Source organism: Heterodontus francisci, chromosome 32 (assembly GCF_036365525.1).
Source record: "Heterodontus francisci isolate sHetFra1 chromosome 32, sHetFra1.hap1, whole genome shotgun sequence".
NCBI lineage: Eukaryota > Metazoa > Chordata > Chondrichthyes > Heterodontiformes > Heterodontidae > Heterodontus > Heterodontus francisci.
This window is the reverse complement of record NC_090402.1, coordinates 36,792,784-36,811,323: the sequence shown is the minus strand read 5'-3', so window position 1 is coordinate 36,811,323 and position 18,540 is coordinate 36,792,784. Positions and strand designations below refer to the sequence as shown.

Sequence of the window (18,540 nt, the reverse complement as noted above, 5' to 3'; positions counted from 1 at the left end):
TTATAGCAGTGAACTGTGACATTAGCATTATTTATGTGATTGACCATCGGTGCAAGAAGAAACAAAATACTTAAAAAGTCAGTTCTGCAAAGCGTGCCATGCTATTTGCACTGAACTTTGCTTAAAAAAATCAAGACTTGCATTTATATAGCACATTTCTCAACCACTGGATGTCTCTAAGTGCTTTACTTATGTATACCAATCAATTCACTGAGCTCATGTCACATCAGCCAAAGAAGTACTTTTTGAAATGTAGTCACTGTTGTAATATTGGAAACATGGCATCCAATTTGTGCACAGCAAACTCCCACGAACAACAGTATGATAATGATGAGATGATCTGTTTTTGTGATGTTGATTAAAGGGAGCAAACTCCCCTGCTCTTCTTCGAAATTGTGCCATCGATCTTTTACATCCACCTGCACGGGCGGTGGGGTGTCAGTATAGATTTTTGTGCTGAAGGCTCTGGCTTGAACCCAGAAACTTCTGACTCAGAGGTGAGCGTGCCACTCACTGAGCCACAGCTGACACCTTAAGAGAATCACTTTGGGTTGTGTCATTTAGATTCCATTAAACCAATAGTGCCCTTAAACAGAAAAATCCTTGCATCCACACACCAATTCCCCTGCATTCTGCATTGGGGACAAATATTTATGATTGCAGCAATTCCATATCTTTATGCCTTGCAATTAAAAAATATAGTGAATGGACGCAAGCTGTCTGTATTTATCAACTGTTACACATTTACCGCAAAGGTAAAGGTGCATTACTCTCAGTGCCATGCACAAGTGAGTATATATTTCTCCTCATCTCAGTCCTAAATGACCGACCCCTTATTCTGAGACTGCGACGTTGTGTTCTAGATTCCCCAGCCAGGGGAAATATTTTCTTAGCATCTACCTGTTAAGCCTCTTAAGAATTTTGTATGTTTCAATGAAGTCACCTCTCATTCTTCTAAACTCCAGGGAATATAGCCTAGACTACTCAATCTTTTCCCTTCATCCCTGGAACCAGTCTAGTGAACCTTTATTGCATTCCCTCTAGAGCAAATATGTCCTTCCTTAGGTAAGGAGACGAAAACTGCACACAGTTCTCCAACTGTGCCCTCATCAATGTCCTGTACAATTCAAACAAGACTTCTTTACCCTTATACTGCAATCCCTTTGTAACTAAAGCCAACATGCCAAAAGCTTCTTAATTGCTTGCTGTATCTGTTTGTTAAATTTCTGTGATTCATGTGCAAGGATACTTAGGTCCCTCTGAATGCAAATATTTCCCAGTCTCTCACCACTCAAAAAATTCTTTCTTTTTAGTTTTCCTACCAAAGTGGATAACCTCACACTTTGCCACATGGTATTCCATCTACCATGTTCTTGTCCACTCACCCAACCTGCCTATATCCCTCTGCAGCATCTTTGCGTCCTCCTCACTGCTTACTTTTCCATGTAACTTTACATTGTCAGCAAACTTGGATATTTTACAGTCAGTCACTCATCTAAATCATTAATATAGATTGTAAATAGCTGAGGCCCAAGTGCTGATGCTTTTATTATCTCCACGAGACACATCCTGCCAACCTGAAAATGTCCTGTTTATTCCTACTCTTTTGTTTTCTGTCCATTAACCAATCCTTAACCCATGCTAATATATTACCCCCAATCCCATGAGTCCTAATTTTGTGAAATAACTTCTTGTGTGGCACCTTATTGAATGCATTTTGAAAATCCAAATACACTACATCCACTGGTTTCCCCCTTATCCATTTAACTAGTTACACTGAAAGTTACGAACAACCAGCATAAGTCTCAGACAGTAGCAAGGGAAGCTGTCGTTCCCTCTCATTCTTTTTTTGAGTACCCGTGTTATTTATTTAAATGCATGGTTCTTTAATTTTTTTGTGCTGCTGTGCATACGTGGTAATTCAAAAGGGCCGACTTGTACATGGTCTGTGCAGGGACATTTGGATTAGTGTGCAGCTTACAAGGAACGTTGACCAGTGCCTAGGGAACAGAGTTTTGGCCTTTACAATATTTAATTGGAGGAAACTTCTGCTCATCCAGTACTAGATGTTGGACAAGCAGTCTGACAATTTAGATGATGTCGCCTAGGAGTAGCATGTTGATGAGAAATACATTAGGAAGTTGGGCTTTTTTTCTTCAGAAGGGAAAAAGAATTGATGTAATCTAATTGAATTTTTCAAAATGATGAAGGTGATTCAGAAAATAATCCAAGCAAACAGTTATAGCAGTGGGTTCAACTATCAAACAACGCAAGTAAAAAAATTGAGGATCTTATTAATAAGGGAAGTCAGCTACAATTTTTTCATCTAATAGATAATGGCCTGGATTTTGAGATAAAAATAATAGTGAGGCTATCAGCACTAACTGTTATTAAAGTGTAAATCATATTGAAAGTGTTAGAGACAAGATGTGCACAGTTAAACATGGAAATCAGGAGGTTTTCATCCAAGTTGCCCTGTTCCTTCAGAAACTACTACATTGGTATCTTGCTGAGAGACTCAGCATTCAAATACAGGGAACTACATGAAGTTGCTGTACTTATGTGATTGATGCACATTAAACTTGTCTGAAAAATTTAGGGCTTATTCAATCCAGTGTAAGTAAATTTTTAATGATGTGACAAGTCTTAATTATTGCCAACCAACCTCTAGCACTGAAAAGTTGCTTTTACAAGTGTGGTGTCTCATTCCTTTAGATTTTATTATTGGAGTTATTTTAAAAATTCAAAAACATTTATTTTTGTTTCTTTTAACTCTATTAATTCCATCTTTCTTTCCCTCTCTTTATTTCACTTTCTGTATATGATTTGACACTGAATTAACTATTCTAATTGGCATTTCCTGTTTCACACACTGTATGCCTCATTAACAGATCTTGAAACTGATTGAATAAGGAAACACACAGTTGCTCACCCTATTCACACAGCTTCCAGATCCCCTGTAGAGGCTGACATGTTGAAGTGGCTTTTTAAGCCAATTTTCTGTGCAAAACTCCATCGGAAATCTGTAGCCAGATGCAATTGTAATGGTGCCGTTCATTCATCGCTGACCACAAAATCCAGCCCATTAGGTTTGAGGAATAATTTACAAGGTAAGGCTGTCGAACCAGCTGGTATAACTGAGGTCAGGATGCAAACTGATTGTTTGGAGAGAGAAGGAATGGAAGAATTTGTTGAGGCGGCAGAGTAATGTGTTGGTCGTTTAAAAAGGGACTGGTTTGTTGCCTTTTCCTGTTCCTAAATAACATTAAGTCATTAGCATCCACGCAAAGAACAGGAATAGACTATGGATGAGCTCTGTATGATTAGATATCGATTGTACTTCAGTAAGGGAAGTGGCCCAGATCTGATAGCTAAATGTGAAGATACTGCTTGATGGCTAAAGGTTTATGTTGTGACTGGTTGGAGCCTTGTTTTTGTGGTAACAATGTGAATAAAACTGGAGAGTCTTTTGAGAATGTTAGCTCTTAATGCATTATTATTGAGGTAATAGACTTTTCCCCTGATTTCTGATCCACTAATAATAACTTTAATTGTCTGTTTTGGTCAGAATATCAAGGTCAGAAAATAGACATATTTAGTAAATTAAAAAGTTATCATTGATTTTCATTATTTCCATGAAATGTGTTAATACTTTTGATGACACTTTGATCAGCTGTTATTTCTTTTTAATTGTAGGAAAGTACTCAGGAATAAGGCCTTACAATGAAGGTCACTTCATATAGTCAAAGCAGAATATTCCAAGTAATTAAAATGGTTTATCATATTCAGAAAAAGGGCTGTTCACAACTCATGCCTCCAGCATTTGTGAATTATTTGATTTCCCTCATTTGTGTGGAAGTTCTATATTAAGTGGTATCCTATCAAGCATTCTCTATGAAAATGAAGTGAAACCCATGAATGGAGAGGTCATATTAATGTTATTCTGTTACTGTAGACCATTGGGACATTAAGGTCTGTTTTAGAGATGGAGGTGTGAACTAAGTATTAGCATTAGCTGCCATTCTATCAGATTTTGTTTGTTCTTATGCATCACTTAAATTTGAAAGAGTTTCTAATCATGATGTAACCAATGTGGAAAGAGTAGAATTCCCCAAGATAAACTAGAGTTCTGATGGATATTCAGAAACATAAGGGTAACTTTGACCTCGGGTGATAATGTAAGACAGGTGATATTGATTCAGGCGTCCATTCTACTTCTTTCCCAATTTTTGTTTCAATTGACTTAATGTGTATTAAACAGCTGTATCAATATTGTCCATTTTACACTATCGTTCAAAGACAAAATTAATCCCCTTTAGTCTAATCCCTAATGATGCTGTGTAAAAAGTTGTCTTTGTATATGACCACTGTGATTTCTGTTCTTCGCTGTGTAACTACAGTTACTTGAACAGCCTAATGATGTTCAAGCCTCATTTTGTTGCAATCTTATGAAATGAAATGAATTAAGAATTCGATAGTTTGCCTATGGAACTAACAATTATGCTTTTATCTTGGTACTGTGTACTAGGGACAACAACGGCTACCCACCTTCTTTGTATTTTGAAAGATGGTGAATGTCACATTATCAGACAATTGCCTTCAGGCTCAAACTAACAGTCAAATGTATTCACAAGCAAGTCAATTATATTGAAGCTGAAACACAGAACAAGAAGCTCCTAGTACAGTACAATACTTTCCATATAAACCCAATCCAAATAAGAAAAAAGTGCTGAATCATTTGTCACCTATTCCAATAACTTTTGAACTGAGTTTCTGAAGAAGTGTCATTTGGACAGTTGATATTTTGAATCCCTTTTCACCACCTCAACTTAGAAAACATCAACCAAAATAGGAAACTGGACAGAAAGTAAGAAGCATAATTCTTATATCATTCTTCTGAGCCTGCAAAGGAATTAATTCCTCTGAAGATCAAAGAGGCTCTTTCTTAGTAATCAGGCAAATATAATATTAATTATTTCTATTACTCAAGTAGATAGTCTGTGAACAGCAGTTCTTGCTAGTGTGGTGAGATATTTACTCATAGCACTTGGCCACAACAGAAGTTATTCTAAATTTTTGGCACGAGTAAATGAGCTTGCATGTTTCAAAGACATGATAGACCAGTAAATAAACTTAACTTTTTTTGGAATCATAGAATTTTACAGCACAGATGATTCCATTTGCTCGTGTGGTGGCGGTCAGAAAGAGCAATCCACTTAGTTCCATTCTTTACCCTTTCTGCATCTATATGTTATTAAACATCTTAGGCTGAATTTTATGTGGCCTCAGGTGTCAGAGGGCCTGGAAAATTCTTCCAGGAGAGGCCCGCCACGACCTCCAACACCGAGAAGGCCACGCTGCATTTTACCGGTGGTGGTGAGGCCTACACTTAAATATTAAAATGAATGAATAAACATGCAAATCAACTTACCTTGTCCCAGTGGCCATCCCATGCCGATATTACGGCCGCCGGCTGGAAGTCTGTTCAGAGTTCCGAGGCGTGACAGTGGTGGGGAAGGGGGATGAGTGAAAATGTCAGGGCAGGGCCCATGTGGAGTGGTGAAAACCACTTCGATTGGTCGTGGGGATGGTGGGAAAGGGTTTAGGGTCAAAGGGAATAAAGTTTGGGGCGAAAGATCGTGAATGAAAACACTTTTTGGGGGGGATAGGGCAAAAATTAACTGATTATTCATGGGAGGGGAGAGGAGATTGGAAATGTTAATCAAATTTTATTTCACTTTTTTCTCTGTCTGTTTAAACATTTAAATGGCACTGAAGGGCTTAAAGCCCTTTAAAAATGGTGCCGGTGCCTGTGCGGTGGCACCAGACGCCGTTGCTGGGGATGGGACGGCACCTCCTCTTTGTGATTGGGGGCGGCCACTGAGCCCCCTCCATTTAAATGAGCTCCCCCATTCCCGCCTGAAAGCCACTGCCTTCAAGGTGCACCGCCGTGATGTGCAGCATGCTAATAAAATTCAGCCCCTTAGGTTTGCATGCACTTCTAGTATAAAAAACATTACTTTCCGCCATAATTTTTTTCATCACATTTTCTTGTCAACTTTTTCAATTAGAAATTCCCATGTCCCTTTTTAAAATCTGTGATAGTGTGAGCATTGCTGACAGACATAATGCAACAAAGAATCAGAAAAACAATGAAAACTATAAAGTAAGTCAGGGTATGTAGAGTTTACAAGTAGCAAAATCAATGTTTACGATTGGATTAACATGATGAAGATATAGATGGCAGATTCTTCGTAGGCGAAGATCATTGGAAGGCTTGTCTCTTTGGTGGTTGACATGATCGTTGGCGACCAAAGAGGACAATTCTTGATCTGCTGGCTCTTGAGCAGTTGGGACACAGGAAGTCCTGGTTTGGAGGGGCTCTGGTATAAGCAGACTCTGTCTGTTGTTTGTACCTTTCTTCAGCAGCCACAGAGCTGTTAATTTCAAACTTGTAAGCTGCTTTCCTAGTTGTGTACCAGCTGTCTCTGTCACCAGCCTCCTGCTCCCACACCTATTGGTCAATGTCAGCCAGAGAGAGCTGTCTTTTCACTGGTCTTTGAAACATTCGTGAGGTGCACCTCAAACTCACTTACCAGAGCATAGTTCACCATAAAACACTGTTTTTGGCATTCTGGAATCCTCCATGCAGGACACATGTCCTGCCCAGTGCAATTGGCGTTGTAAAAGAATGCATTCAATGCTGGGCAGACTGGCTGTGTTGAAGACAACATTGTTTATGATGTAGTCCTGCCATCTGATATTCATGATGGAACAAAGACAGTGTTGATGGAAGCGCTTCAGCAGTCGCATTTGTTGTCTGTACAGAAGCCATGATTCCGACCCATATGCATTCATTAAAACAGAAGCTAAAATAAAGATAAACAAACTTTTGAAAAAGTAAAAAAGTACATATTTTTGAAAAATATGTGGAATTTTTTTTATAGTGGAGAAATTTGACATTCCACAAATATAAAATTAGCTTTTCAGGGCCACTGAGAGTGTTTAGCAGTAATTATGAAGTTACTACACCATTAAAAGACCAGTTACACCCCATTCAACAAGTTATAACTTTTTCAAGGCTTTTTGCAGCAAAACTAACAGCATAAGAGTGGAAATTCTTGTTCATTCAATTGTTTTCCTTGATTGCAGTCTGGGTGGTGCAGGATGGAGGTGGGAGTGCCTCAACAGCGCACCCTCTGGAGAAGCACACAGTCACTGACAGCAGCTTCTGCAAGGATTCCAGAGATTGCTGTCAGTTTCAGTGAAGTAATAATAGCAAACGCTGACAGTTTCGCTGTCTACCACAGCAAAATCCAGGCCTACAACTGTGAGACTATGGAGCAATAGAAATATGAGCCATGGATGACAGAGAGGTAGAGACACTGCCAAGTTGGAGAGACAATCTCCATGAAAATTTGTTTACTATGAAGTACTCTCAGTTGGATTTAAACTCACAAAGCAGGACATTTGCAACAGGTTATAACAAACCCCATACAAATCTTCATTCAGTCTCTGCAGCTTGGTATCTGAATCAAGCAAGTAATAAATCTCCTTGACTACTGCAGGAATAGGAATGTTTTTATAAAATAAAATTTGAACAAGGGTACGAAGTGTTTTCGCGTGCAATTTGACGAATTAAAATATTTCCCAAGTATCATTGTTTTAATTCTATTTTAGGATAACCATTTTTCTAAAACTAAAAACGTTATTGGTGTGTATGTCATGTGAAAGTAAAGATGCGCCCGATGGATCTGTGAACCTACATAGTAAATGACTGCAGACTGATAAGGTCCCAATTTCGATCTCAGGTCTGTGTTGAACTAGCTATTCTCAGCAACAGTGTTACAGTTGATCCCCAGAAGCTACAATTGGCATCAGTATCTCAGTATTGGCAAGGATGAAATCAGCTGGATTTACCATTCCTGTTGATTTCTGTTCTAAGTACTTCCGATTCAAAGTGTGCATGGGCAGATACCAAGTAAGTGCAGAGTAGAATTTGGCTGTGATGCTCTGACCAAAATTGATGTCTGAACCCACACATAAAGAATGGCCTATAATAAAAACAGGAAATGCTGGAAATACTCAGTAGGCCTGGCAGCATCTGTGGAGAAAGAAGCAGAGTTAACGTTTCAGGTCAGTGACCCTTTGTCAAATACAAAGAATGGCCATTTGGGTGAGTACTCAAGTGCTCATGGAAGTGTACTCTGTAGTAGCACTCTCGCCTCTGAGTCAGATGATTTTCTGTTCAAGCCGCACACTAGAGACCTAAGTGCATAATTTAGGCTGACTCTTCAGTGCAGTACTGGCTGTGTTCTGAATGAGACGTTAAACTGAGGTCTCTCAGGTAGATGTAAATGATCCAACAACACTATTCAGAGAAGAACAGTGAACTTCTCTCAGTGTCCAAGCCAACATTTATCCCATAACCAACATCTGAGACAAATTATCTGGTCATTTCTTTCATTGCTGTTTGTGGGACCTGCTATGCACAAATTAGTTGGTGCAACTCCTACCTTCCAACAGTGACTACACTTGAAAAGTACTTCTTCATAACAGATGATATATGAATGAAAGTTCTTTCTTCTTTAGTTCATCAAGGAAAGGAGGGAGGTGGAAAAAGGTATATATTTTGGAAGCTGAGAAGGTTAATGTTGGCTGGCACAAGAATTTAAAGAGGGCAGCTGTAAGTGTAAATAATTGAGAAATGCCTTTATCTTGCCATATCCTGATTTCTACTAAATTTGATCTTGTACAGGTCTGTAGTACTAACGAAGCTTTAGTACATGCGAACATATCAACATGTCTAACTTACATTTATAAACTGCCCTTCACATAGAAAATGGCAAAATCAGATGAAATACAAAGTACCCATGAAACCTCATCTATCCTTTCTTTTCCCTGTAAATTTTTCAGATATTTGATTTAATTTAATTCCCAGATTCAGTTGGCGGTTAACTGGCACTGCAGACCGGGGACCAGACGTTGAAAATTGCCCCCTTTTATCTCGGCTTCGTCAACTCCTGAAAGGGTCAGTTTTCCGCACTTGTGATTGTAAAATGCCAAGTCGGTGCCTTTTATGAATCTTTCCATCCTTCCTTGCTGGCTAGTGCTGGTGCTTTATAAGACAAGGGACCGTCCAAGGGGATGGGCCAATTGAAATGAGGGTGGTGTAATTTTTTTAAAAATTGGGCACAGTGCCACACCAACAAACCCATGCCAAACATGTCTCCTACATGCTTGCTGAACTTCAAATCAATTGGAGTCAAGTCAAAATGTGTTTTTGGCCTGCAAACTGCAGCTCCTTTTGGGATGGGAGTTGAACCATCACCCATATGATTTATTTTGACAAGGATTATTTTACCACATTATGAAAACAGTGAGGAAACAGCACTTATATGTGTGCCCTGTTGTCATTCTATCTCATGTTCAACCATACTGGATGCTGAACCAAGTTGAGTGCACCCATGCTATTTCAATATGTTTCACAAATAAACATGGGTATGCATTGCTCCTGGGGTTCAGGGAGTGGAGCAAGTTTGACTTTTACATGTTCAAGGCAAAGGGGAAATTGGAGCCAAAAGATCTCAGCAGCTTACAAAATATATAGATCTTCTATAGTTAACATTGAAATTATTTTCTGCCAGTGTTTCAGGCAGAGTGTTGTAGAGTTGAAGTTTTATGAGTCCTTGTTATTTCACAGAATCACAGAATTGTTACAGTGCAGAAGTAGGCCATTCAGCCCATCGTGTCTGCACCTGCTCTCCAAATGAGCAATTCACCTAATGCCTTCTCCTGCCACCCGTGCCTTCTCCCCATAACCCTGCAAATTCTTCCTTTCCAAATAACAGTCTAATTCCCTTTTGAATGCCTCAATTGAACCTGCCTCCACCACACAATCAGGCAGTGCCTTCCAGATCCTAACCGCTCGCTGCATCTAAAAAATGTTTGTGCAACAATGATAAGTACAACTGACAGCATCAGTACAGATGGCTTTTGTCACAAGTTTGTCTGTTGGTCATCTCCAATTTTAAGAGTGTCCAATTCAGAAATAAAATCAGGATTTGACACTGCAATCCCTCTAAATGATTCAAGGAGATGCACAACTAACTACATAGGTGTCAATAGAGAAATTAGTTTGTTGGAATAAATTGCTGATAATGAGTAGTAGTTGGACTTCCATCTTTGAAACTGCAGGGAAAGGATTGCCTTGTTGCTTCATTAAATCGCTTGGGTGGTGAGCAAAGTTGCACCTGATGGGGCGATTGAACATGTGACAATGTACAGTGTTGGAAAGAAGCAAACTTTGAATGAGTTCTTTTCTTTGACTAAATGATAGGTTGCAGGATAGTTAGCTGTTTTTGATGGCGCAATGCTGCTAAGCTCTCAAAAGCGGTAAAGAATCTGAAAGGGCCACTTTTGAACAAGATCCATGTTGTTGGTGAGCAACTCAGAGTGTGCACATTTTTCAGTGGGTGAAATATGATATGGTGAATAATAAGTGGTGAAATAATAAATTATTTGACTAAAACATGAGATCAATTTAAACCTCCAACTGGTTTTGGGTGAGTAGGAAAGCAAGGTGAAGACAAAAGATGCTCACTGGTCTAAGTTTGAGGCTGGGAGTATTTTAATAGTATACCCCTAAATGGGCAGAAAGTGGCAGCTGCTCGAGGGCAGGAGTGGATTTTTGGATGGCCAGAGTCCAGCACTAAAGCAAAGCTTGCCTGGAAGTGGTCCCATCCTCGAATAAACTCATCCTTGGTTTTCTATAACTGACGACTATCACACATCTCCAGTCTCCTCTCTCCAAGATGCTGCTTCCCAGCTTCATGTCAAATTCTTCCACAACTATTTCCAATTTCCTCCCATATCCACACCCATGTAACTTCCTGAACCAAAGTTAAGTACATTTTCTGTGACTGTAACCATGGTGCATTATTCCTTCTTGTCCTCCTCAACCTCTCTGCAGTCTTCAACATGGTTGACTATATCATCTTCCTTGAAAAACCTCTCCTCCATTGTCCAGTTCAGTGGTACTCACTTGGTTCCAATCTGACCTATCGAATGATAACTGGAGAATTTCCAGCAGTGGCTTCTGTTTCCAGTCCCACATTGTTAGGGCTAAAGTTCCTTAAGGATCAATACTTGCCCCTCTCCACTTCTTCATCTGTCTGTTGTCCCTTGCTGATATCAGATTTGGGGTCAGCTTCCATATGTACACTGATGATAGCCAGCTCTACCTCTCCAGTGCCTCTGTGCTGTTAGACTGTTTGTCTGTCATCCAGACTTGAATGGCTCTTAACTCCCTGTAGCTACACACTAGGGAGACCAAAGCTTTTGTCTTCAGCCCCCACTATGAAGTCTATTCGTGCATCACTGATTCATTGCAATCCCAACCCATTGCATCAGTCTACACTAGATTATTTGCAACTTAGGCATTATGTTCAACCTCAGGCTGAGTTTCTGACTGCCTATTCTCTGCATCTTAAAAGTTGTTTAGGTCCATCTGTTTAACATTACCTACCTCTGTCCCTATCTTTGCCTTTTTCCCCCTGAAACTAATATAAATATCTTTGTTACCTCCAAACTTAATTATTGCAATGTTGTCCTTGCTGTTCTCCCATCCCCCACCCTCCATTACCTCCAGATCATCTCAAACTTTGCTGTCCATATCTCATCTCATATCAATTTGCTCACCCATCCCCTCTGTCCTTGCAGATTAACACTGCCTCTAGATTTCATCATGCCTCAAATTACAAATTGTTGTCTTTAAATCTTTCCACGCTCTCACCCTTCTCTATAACATCCTCTAGCCCCATAACTACCCTCCTCCAAACACTCTGTGCCTCTGATTGCAGTCTGCTATACATTCCTCCCCTGCCTGACTGGCAGCCTTGCCTTCACTTCCTGACGTTCCACTTTCTGGAATTCCTTCCCTAAGACTTTCACTTCTCAATACCTCTCTCTTCCTTTCAGGTCCACCATAAAACCTACATCTATGACCAAGCTTTTACCTTTTCCTCATCCTCCCTAATCTCTCCTTTGGCATTCCTTTTCCTCAAGCCTCTGATAAATACTTTTCTTGGTAACGATATAGTGGTGTGTAAAGCTTGTTGGCAGGAACAGAAGTTAAGAGTTCTAATACAAATTAGAATGGCATGGCTCCAAAACTGAAAGAAACTAGAAAAAATGTATGTATTTTATTATCATTGAGAAAGGAAAAGTAAAGTTTGTTGCCCTGGAACTTCCATGGAGGTTTCCTCAACCTCCTGTCTTAACTTTGGTAGAAGATCGTTGACAGCCATTAACACCGTTTCTCCACAGTTTCCCCAGAAAATATGTCATAGGAAACGGAAGTATTGTTCTTATGCTATTGGATTAGTAATCCAAAGGACTGGACTAACGATTCATAGATTGATTTCAAAATCTACCATGGCAACTGGAGAATTTAAATTCAATTAATTAAATAAATCTGGAATAAAAAGCTAGTATCAGTAACGGTGATCATGAAACTACCGGATTGGCATAAAAATCCATCTGGTTCATTCATTTCCTTTAGGGAAGGAAATCTGCCGTCCTTGCAACTCCAGACCCACAGCAATGTGGCTGACTTTTAACTGTCCTCTGAAATGGTCAAACAAGCCACTCCATTGTATTCAGGAAGTTGGCTTACCACCACCTTCTCAAGGGAAATTAGGGATCGGCAATCAGTGTTGGCCTTGCCAGTGATACCCACGCCCTGTGAATGAATTTTAAAAAATGAGATTGGAAAACCTCTGCAGGAACTCTACACCCCAATTATTAGATCTTTAACATGTTGCTAGCATTTAGGGTGCCCCCGCCCTCAGCATGCACTCTCAGGATATATGTCAAGTCAGCTCTTCATCGAGTAATACTATGAGTAGGGGAGGCAGCATGGAGTCTGATCAAATAATCAGATGGAAGAATTCTCAAACAGCAAAAGCAGGAAGTAAAAGGCAGGAAATATAAATATTTAAATAATTGTACAGAAAGCAAAATATGGATTGGGATATACACCTGGGATTAAGGGAGAAATTTAAATAGCAAAACACAAACTCAAAGAAAATAATACGTATTTAAAAAAAAAATCTGCAACATTTAAATTTTCTTCTGAGGAAATGAGACTCCAGACTTGCAAAATTAATTTATAAGGGCCAGAAAGGTTGTTCAGCAGTAACTATGTCTTAGTACATTGTTAAAAACGGAGTTACTCCTCATTGAGCAAAAATTTAATTTTTCCTTGGTCTTTATAGAATGAATATTAGCTATAAAAACAAGAAATGCTGGAAATACTCAGCAGGTTTTGCAACATCAGTGGAGAGAGAAGCAGAGTTAATGTTTCAGGTCAGTGACCTTCTTCAGAACTGGCAAATATAAGAAATGTAAAAGATTTTAAGCAAGTAAAGCGGGGGTGGGGCAAGAGAATGCAAAGGAGAAGGTATTGATAGGACAAAGTCGCAGAATAGCTGACCAGAAGGTCATAGAGCAAAGGCAAACAATTTGTTAATGGTGTGATGAAAGACAAAGCATTAGTACAGATAGGGTGTTAATGGACTGAAAACTGAACAGTCACAAGCACAAATGAAAAAAAAACACAGTGGGTAGGCATTATCTCTAAAAATAAAATAAAATAAAATAAAAAAGTAGAAACAAACTGAACAAACTAAACTAAAATAAAATAACATTTATTTTATTTTAGTTTGTTCAGTTTGTTTCTACAGAGCATACCCACTGTTTTTTTTTTCTTTTTTTCATGTTTGTGCTTGTGGCTGTTCAGTTTTCAGTCCATTAACACCCTATCTGTACTAATGCTATGTCTTTCAGCACACCATTAACACATTGTTTGGCTTTGCTCCATGACCTTCTGGTCAGCTATTCTGTAATCTTGTCCTATCAACACCTTCTCTTTTGTTATCTCTTGCCCCACCCCCACTTTACTTGCTTAAAATCTTTTACATTTCTTAGGACTGCCAGTTCTGAAGAAGGGTCACTGACCTGAAACGTTAACTCTGCTTCTCTCTCCACAGATGCTGCCAGAACTGCTGAGTATTTCCAGTATTTCTTGTTTTTATTTCAGATTTCCAGCATCTGCAGTATTTTACTTTTATTATGAATATTAGCTAACTTATTTGAGTTCACTCCTTCTACCACTGGCAAGATGCACTATAGCAACTCATAAAGACGACTAAAGCAGCACATCCAAAACTGGCAAACACTCCATCTAGAAGGACAAGGGCAGCATGACAACACCACCACCTCCAAGCTCCCCTCCAAATTATTATGGGGGTCATAGGTAGGGTAGATAGGAAGAAACGTTTTCCCTTAGCGGAGGTGTCAATAACCAGGGGCATAGATTTAAGGTAAGGGGTAGGAGGTTTAGAGGGGATTTGAGGAAATTTGGTTGGAATCTGGAACACACTGCCTGAGGGGGTGGTAGAGGCAGGAACCCTCACAACATTTAAGAAGTATTTAGATGAGCATTTGAAACGCAATCGCATACAAGTCTATGGGCCAAGCGCTGGAAAATTAGATTAGATTAGATAGGTGCTTGATGGCTGGCATGGACACGATGGGCCGAAGGGCCTGTTTCTGTGCTGTATAACTCTATGACTCTATAAATCACACACCATCCTGACTTGGAAATATATTGCAGTTCCTTCATCGTCGCTGGGTCAAAACCCTGGAATTGCCTACCTAATAGCACTGTGGGAGTACTTTCACCACCAGCAGTGATTCAATAAGGTGACTCACAACCACCTTTTCAAGGGCAATTAGGGAGAGGCAATAAATGTTGACCTTGAATCCCATGAATGAATAAGGTTCATGCCAAATCAATAATTCTGGGTTAATTCCATCAGTGAAGACTGCCACAGCACAGCCTGTAGAGGAGCAGGCCATCATTGAACTTCTGAATTTCCTCATTTAACTGTACATGTACAGATTCCAGGAGTTGCTATCAGTTTTACCCATAATAATCGTAATAACCCATAATAACCCAGGACGTCAGAAATGCTCCATCCATCAATATTGGCGACCACGCAAGAATTCACCTACCGAGGCTCAACTATCACCAGTAACCTGTCTCTCGATGCAGAAATCAACAAGCGCATGGGAAAGGCGTCCGCTGCTATGTCTAGGCTGGCCAAGAGAGTGTGGGAAAATGGCGCACTGACACGGAACACAAAAGTCCGAGTGTAGCAAGCCTGTGTCCTCAGCACCTTGCTCTACGGCAGCGAGGCCTGGACAACGTATGCCAGCCAAGAGCGACGCCTCAATTCATTCCATCTTCAGGTGGCAGGACCGTATCTCCAACGCAGAAGTCCCTGAGGCGGCTAACATCCCCAGCATATACACCCTACTGAGCCAGCGGCGCTTGAGATGGCTTAGCCATGTGAGCCGCATGGAAGATAGCAGGATCCCCAAGGACACATTGTACAGCGAGCTCGTCACTGGTATCAGACCCACCAGCCATCCATGTCTCCGCTTTAAAAACGTCTGCAAACGCGACATGAAGTCCTGTGGCATTGATCACAAGATGTGGGAGTCAGTTGCCAGCGATCGCCAGAGCTGGCTGACAGCCCTAAAGGCGGGGCTTTAAGTGGCAAGTCGAAGAGACTTAGCAGTTGGCAGGAAAAAAGACAGAAGTGCAAGGAGAGAGCCAACTATGTAACAGCCCCGACAGCCAATTTTATCTGCAGCACTTGTGGAAGAGTCTGTCACTCTAGAATTGGCATTTATAGCCACTCCAGGCGCTGCTTCACAAAGCACTGACCACCTCCAGGCGCTTACCCATTGTCTCTCGAGACAAGGAGATCAAAGAACCCATAATAACAGCAAGCACTGACAGCCTCACTGTGATTATTACTGAAAATTCCAGGCTATTGTGTTGAAATTCTGTAGTCATAGGCATAAACGTGATGAAAAAAATGTGAATATAAGAGAGGCAGAGAAGCACAAAATGCAGACTGTGAATTCAGAAGTAGACACTGGGTGGCAGTCACCATTCATAACAGAAAACCAGACCTGCTTTTACTTAAAACAGGCATGAATCTTTAACCTTCATGAGAAACAAGGAAGGTTTTAAATCATCTTAATGTCCTCAGAAAATACTGTGAATGATGGAATGTTTTGTACATCCCTCTGACTCTGTTTTGAATATCCTGTTTGATGAATGGAGAATCAGATAGGGCAGATCTTACAGGTTCTACTGACTAAAACACAAAATAGGTAATTCGTTCCCTGGGGCAGGTGGGTGGAAAGAGTAATCTAACTGGGTTTTGAGTAAATTGCAAAATGGGCTTTTGAGTAATTGTGGAAAATGGTCTTACAAAATGGATCTGCGTGAAATGCCAATTTGGCAAATGCAATTATGAAAGTAATGGTGTGGTTTACAGGATATCTTTTGAGTGGTTGCAGGATCCTTTTCAATCCCATGTTCTAGCAAGTTTTCACAAATTTCATAGTTGCTGTGGGCATAAATATTGCCATTGTCTGATAATGTTGAAGGAATTAGCAGAGTGACACTTTTCAAAATTTGCTTTTGATAGTTAAGTTTGAAGTTTTAGACATTTGAAGTTACTGAAGATCATTTCACCTCATGGGTGGCACAGCATATGGGCTACGGCAGAGATTAACGTTCGTATTCATGATATCCCAAATGGTGATTACATTATATTAGTCAGGCCATTGCAGGGAGGCTTTAAGCAAAGGTGAGGTACAAAAGGAGAGTCACTCCACTCAGCTTGTAGTCCTCCTACCAATTAATTTACCATCATGTTTTTTAAAAATTCTTTCCAGGGATGTGAGTGTCACTGGCAAGGCCAGAATTTATTGCCCTTGTGAAGGTGGTGATGAGCTGTGTTCTTGAACCGCTGCAGTCCATGTGATGTAGATTCCAGGTTTTTGACCCAACGGCAGTGAAGGAACAGCGATATAGTTCCAAGTCAGCGTGGCTTGGAGGGGAACTTGCAGGTGGTGGTGTTCCCATGCATCTGCTGCCCTTGTCCTTCCAGATGGTAGAGTTTGCAGGTTTGGACGGTGCTGACGAAGGAGGCTTGGCGAGTTGCTGCAGTGCATCTTGTATAAGGTACACATCGCTGCCACTGTGCATCGGTGGTGGAGGGCATGAATGGAGTGCTGATCAAGGGTGCTGTTTTAAAGGTCTGCAAAGGAAACCCGACCGAGCCCGAATGCCGGACCTGGAAGTGCGACCCGACCTGCACCCGACAAATGTCGTCGGGGCCGGGTCGGGTAGCAGGCCTTTACGTCAGTACATGGGTACAGGCATGTTATCCGACCCTGGCAGGACCCAACGACATGTGTCGGGTTCGGGTCAGGTCGGGTTGCACTTCTGGGTCCGGCATGGGCCTGGGACACTACCGTGAGGAACTCTTGCAGTGACAAAAGAGCTGAACTCAAGAGGTGAGGTGAGAGTAACTGCCCTTGACATCAAGGCAGCATTTGACCCTGTATGGCATCAAGGAGCCCGAGCGAAATTGAAATCAATGGGAATCAGGGGGAAAACTCTCCGCTGGTTGGAGTCATACCGAACACAAAGGAAGATAGCTGTGGTTATTGGAGGTCAATCGTCTCAGTCCCAGGATATTACTGCAGGAGTTACTCAGGGTAGTGTCCTAGGCCCAACCATCTTCAGTTGCTTCATCAATGACCTTCCCTCCATCATAAGGTCAGAAGTGGGGATGTTCACTGATGATTGCACAATGTTCAGCACCATTCATGACTCCTCAGAAACTGAAGCAATCCGTGTCCATATACACCAAGAACTGGACAACATCCAGGCTTGGGCTGATAAGTGGCAAGTAACATTTGCGCCACACAAGTGCCAGGCAATGACCATCCCAAACAAGAGGGAATCTAACCATCTTCCCTGAATGTTCAAAGGCATTACCATTACTGAATCTCCCACTATCAACATCCTGGGGGTAACTATTGACCAGAAACTGAACAGGACCAGCCACATAAGTACTGTGGCTGCCAGAGTAGGTCAGAGGCTGGGAATTCTGCGGCGAGTAACTCACCTCCTGACTCCCCAATGCCTGTCCACCATCCACAAGGCACAAGTCAGGAGTGCGATGGAATACTCTTCCACTTGCTTGGATGGGTGTAGCTCCAACAACACTCAAGAAGTTCGACACCATCCAGGACAAAGCAGCCCACTTGATTGGCATCCCATCCACAACCTTCAACATTCACTCCCTTCACCACCAAGACACAGTGGCAGCAGTGTGTACCATCTACAAGATGCACTGCAGCAACTCACCAAGACTCCTTTGACAGCAGCTTCCAAACCCGTGACCTGTACCACCTAGAAGGACAAGGGTAGCAGATGCGTGAGAGCACCACCACCTGCAAATTCTCCTCCAAGCCACACACCATCCTGCCTTGGAATTATATCGTTGTTCTTTCACTGTCTCTGGGTCAAAATCCTGGAACTCCCTTCCTAACAGCTCTTTGGGTGTACCTACGCCCCAAGGACTGCAGCAGTTCAGGAAGACA

General features: G+C 41.1%; 1 protein-coding gene across 10 annotated transcripts in view; it reads left to right on the top strand.

Annotated features, from left to right (window-relative positions):
• LOC137347765 (astrotactin-2-like) overlaps positions 1 to 18,540 on the top strand; it is a 1,864,757-nt gene that overhangs the window by 1,168,304 nt on the left and 677,913 nt on the right. The gene's annotated exons all lie outside the window — the stretch shown is intronic.